Consider the following 5,124-nt stretch of genomic DNA (forward strand, 5'->3'; position numbering starts at 1 on the left):
ACGCGAAGAGACTAAAAATCGCGACGTTCCTTCTTGTCGGCAAATAACGCGAGTGGTAATCTCAGAGTTTCGGGAAAGAACCGTTTTATCCTCGGTTACGGTTACTTTACGGGGAAAAGTAAACGCGGCGGACTTTAACGCGCGAACGCGCGTGAAATTTTCCGAACGAATTTTTATAGAAAAGCGCGAGCGATCGGTCGCGAAGAAACGGACGCCAGGAGTGCGCGCGCCAGCCAATTAAGACCCCGCTGTGTCAACCGTCCTGAACTAAATCTTCCTCCTTGCCAAAACACATAGCAAACGTCCCGATAGCGAGCGTTCGGAAGTTGGGCAGCTTATCCCGCGGTTTATTCCCGAGTTTATCCCGTCTCGGGAAACGCGCCTCCCCTCGGCAAGTTGGCAAGAACGATTTCGGCGGGGCGGCCTCGCATCTTGACGCGCCGGATCTAACGTCGATGCGCCGATAGAGCGAGCGCGGCGCCTCGGTGGGACGATTGGATCCGCCGCGGTCGCGTCCTCGCGGATCGTTCGTCTCGCACCCTCGTCCCCGGTCGGCGATCGATCCGACTCTATCGTTATCCCGGAGTCCCACCTCGGAGTTTAATACGACTCGCGCTTTAAGGGAAACGGAAGTTTCGCGAAGTTTCAGGAGGCGTCACGTGCGGGCCGGTTTGCGAGTGATCTACGGCCGAGGCCGCGAGAAACTTCTTCACCATCGTGTGACATGATTACTCTCACGGTAGAGGGCGCATCCGCGACCGGGAAAGCAGTCTTATCGTACCGGCGCGATAGCGTGGTCCCCCTTCGTTTCATATCCGTGTATATTCGAGGGGGAGCGATGTCCGTTTGATAAATTCGCGTCGGTCTCATGAAACGTCGCGGGGCTCCGCTAGTTTTCCCACGACTTCGACGATCCATTTGCGCGCGCGCGGCTATCAGCGCGTGATAGCAAGTTTGTAATCTCCTCAGGTCTATCCTCTCGCGTCCACACGCTCGAGCCGTACCTCGTCTCGCCAGGACGGCTTGAAACTTTCACGACGATTTGAATTTACAATTGACGCCAGCCGGTGACCGGCCTTCTCGTCGTCAGCTCTTGCCCTGGCCGATATCTCGAGTTACACATGAATATTAAAGGCCGCTTCTTAAGCCGCTTGCATGTAAACCGATACCTAACGTCACCGTCGACCTGAAATTCCCAAAAACAGAGGCGGGGGGGGGGGNGGGGGGCTACCGAGGTCCGCGTGGTGCTGATATACGTGCGGTCCATCCTCTCTCTCTCTCTCTCTCGCTCCTTAATTTCCATTTCCACGCCGACCCCGAAAGTTGCGGAAGGAGATCCGCTTACGTTGGAGGCCACTTCGTGGGAAACGCACCGGCTTCGCGCGCTGGAGGAGCGCGCACTCTCGGAGAGGAGGCGCGCACGCCTCCTCTACGCCGATAATCGATCGTAAATAAGAGGGAGGCCAAGCGATAAAATCAAATTAAGCTCGTCACGCTCGATTAACGCTCTTTGGTTACTTCCACATGGAAGGCCGGTCTCGGGGCCATTCCCACCCCCACTCGCTCACTCGACCGACAACCCTTTCCTCTCGACACGGCCGATTGTCCCTCGTACGTACGTCTTAAGATGGAATTTCCAGCTTCCCCCATCGCTCTTGAGCCCTCCTTACGCCCCCCCCCCCCCCAGTCGTCCACCGCAGCTCTATTCCGAAGTATAACGAGCTCTAACAAACACCTTCTGAGCTCTCGAGATTAATTACGAGGTATCGGAGTAATTGAGGACGAAGTACTCCGACCAAGTCTCTCGCGCGCGGAGGGAGGGCAAGGGGGCGAAAGAGGTCGACACGGTGGGGAAGGGGCGCGGACTCCGAGGCCGCCGACTCCATTGTCTCTGACCCTCGCGCGTCACCCGCGCCGGCCATTCATTCCTAACGAGTTGGCAACGTTATCGGTTAGAGCGGACAGCGCCACAGCGTGTCCACTGAGACGTTAACACCGATACTCATCCCACCCATTCCGACCCTCCCACGGGGATCCGGAAGCACCGCGCTGTCCCGTGTCTCTACAAGCGTCCGCGTATCCGTGTACGAACGCTCGTGTGCGTGAACACACGTATGTGTATGTGTGTTTGCGTGTATAGGCGCACGTGTGCACCTATATAATACTGCAGATATAACGTCCAATGAGCAACCGCAGACCGGTCGGATCGCCGGTACACTCGAGCGATTTTCAAGCTGGTCGCAATAGGACACCCCGCTGCGTCGTACTGCATCGGTTAACCCGGGTAAGCCACCCCCTCCCCCTTCTCCCCCTGGGGATGACAGCGCTGACCGATCAACCGCCGCGATCGTCGACTCTCATTTACTTGATCGCACCTCTATCTCTCTTTGTTTTTTTGAAAAAAAAAAAAAAAAATATATATATATATATATACTCTACAATTCAAACTATGTGGACATCTGCTTCCTGATGTGCTTAAAAAAGTTTTATAATTCGTTTTATAACGAAAGATTACTATTAGTGTCGCTTGTGCTCACTACAAGCATAATTGTATTATTCGCATGATTTATTTTTATTTTGTATTTCTAAGCGTTTGAGGAGAATTGTCCCATAGTGCCAAATAAACGCATCTTTCTCTCTCTCTCACATTCTCACTCTCTTCCTCTCTCTCTCTCTGACGATTTTCCCTATGGGCGCTCTGGCGCTTTCGTGAACGCTCAACGGTCTTACGTCCAGGGGACATCTCCTCTTTTTCCTGCTTTAGTCGCCACCTCGTCTCGCCCTTTTCCTTTTTCTTCCCTTTGCCAGGTAGCCACGATAAATAGGAAACAACCACGGCGATGGAATTTAGTGGATCGGTTAGAGTCGCCGTCGGAGAATAACGAGTCTGCGGTCATCTTCAGGCAGCTTTCACGGCGGCGGTTCGCGAGAGCGGGCGGGGAACCACAGTGAAAATATAATTCAGCGGGACGCGCCCGCCGAAAAGTTCGGGCCGGGTAATGAAGAAGGATAAGACGGGGCGGCGGTATGTATAGCCGATGCTAGGCGGAAAACGGTGTTTTCGTTAGAGGCAGCGCCTGCTGCAATTTATCGTTTGACCCGATCCGTATGTTACACGTTGTTGAAGCATCCGTCACTCGGCGAGCCGCCGGGAAAAACACGCTGCGCGCTAATTATTTAGCGCACTTCCGAGACACTTCGAAGCTGCGAGATGTTTTTCCGGGAGATCTCGTGTGTCGTCGTCGATTGGAATTTGAAACGGGAAGGACAAATTAGATCGTATCACCGGTTTTCCGCACGAAACGCACGTTTTTCTCTCTCTCTCTCTCTCTCTCTCTCTCTTAGAAGATGAATTTTCTCTATTTTAGAAGATGGAAAGATGGAAAGGAAGATTTCCAATTTGAAAAGAAATCAAATTAGATTGTATCGCTGGCTTTTCGCACGATTTTCTCGGACGCCTTTTCAGAAAGTTTGTCGAAAACGATTCGTCCGGTTTATCGATTCGATCGCAACGTTAGTCGACAAACGTCGATAGTGCGACATAAAATTTCGCGCTGGAGACGAATCATATTCCCGATGTTCCGTCGGAAGTCCGCGCGTGCTTGAGCGAAAAGTAGTTAATAAATCCTTGCCGGACTGCAAGTCAAGAATCCCAGTCACTCGCTCCCCCCGAAGTTCGCAACGAATTTCATACTCATTTCATAAATTTCCTAACTAACTTATGATTATTCAAATAACTTATCGTGGAATAATTTCAAGAGTTCATTTCGCCTGACGTAACATCGCGGAGATGGCGAAGTTCGGACAGCGCGCGAGAGAGCCCGACTTTGCAAATTCAGAGGGAATTCTTGGAAAACGTTCTCCCGGAGGACGGCTTCATCATTTCGGGGATGTGCGTGTGCCTTATGAAAATTAGATTCCGCTCAGTAAAAATCAAATCGCATAATACAAGTGCGCGACATGCGGTTCTATATCTTTCTTCTATACAGCGTGTCTGACGCAAACCGTCCTATCCGCCGTATGCTTGTAGTTTAGACCATTCTGAATAAAACGGTTTCTTACCACTTTGCAAACCACACACATTTTTGAGTTATTAATTAAAGAAGCTTCTATGGCTATTTTCAATCATTAGTAACTTAAGATTTTGCATGGTTGTTTGCAAAATAGTAAATGACTTTTTGTTCACATTCACTTAAACTACAGAGTGAACAACATTTTGTACTAAAATCGTGTTAAAATCGGTCCTCGTTAAAGTTTTTATGTTAAATTTTTGTGTGGATCGCTTAGGTTATGTGAAATGTAACGCAAAATTTTTCTCTACCGTGCGCGAGTGTATATGACGGACGAGACGGTCAGACCGGTCTCTGTATATGACACGGCGAATCACATCGGCGCGTTCGCTTATCGTACATTCCTCTTTCCCTTTTCAATGAAAAATTACATCGGACAAATATTTGATTGCGATCACTGGGAAATCAGAATTCCCGGAATAAGCGCCGGCGGCATTCGCGGTCTTCGCCTTTACGAATGCGCACCTTCGTGAAACACAACCATTACGAGCTGCCCCGCCGCAAGACCCGATAAGATCGCGCCGCGGGTTCTTAAAAGCGAAGCCCCCCGTTCGAATCTAATCTCTCCGCGATAAGGGATAACGTATCCGCGCCATAATCTTTCCCTTTATCACCGTCATCCTCGTTGATACTTCCGCGGCCGTGGTTAAATCCGCCGATAGACAGACGAAGATTGAAGGGCGTCCATGCTCGCTAAGGCAGGATAAGACGTCGTTTAACGCGGCATCGACGACCGAAAGAAAGCTCGGATGACGAGGAGGAGGCGGAGGAGGAGTAATAGTAGGAAGAGAAGGCTGTGGGGGGAGCGGAGGGAAAAAAGGAAATAAGAAAAAGAGGACGAGATGAAGAGCAAGGGAGGAGGGAGGGGGTTCTGCAGCCTGGTGGGATGGGGAGGCACGCAGATTAAAAGGATGCCTATGTACGGCCGTCGGGGGTTATCCGCTGTGATAGGGATCCACCGTGCTATTCTCCTTCCCCTGTCTCATCCCGCCTCCGTCTATCTCCTTTCCTCGCTCGCCTCCTATCTCTCATTCTTTTCCCTCCCCCCCCCCCC

Source organism: Dinoponera quadriceps, unplaced genomic scaffold, assembly GCF_001313825.1.
Source record: "Dinoponera quadriceps isolate SergipeBrazil2010 unplaced genomic scaffold, ASM131382v1 scaffold777, whole genome shotgun sequence".
In the NCBI taxonomy this organism is placed as follows: Eukaryota; Metazoa; Arthropoda; class Insecta; order Hymenoptera; family Formicidae; genus Dinoponera; species Dinoponera quadriceps.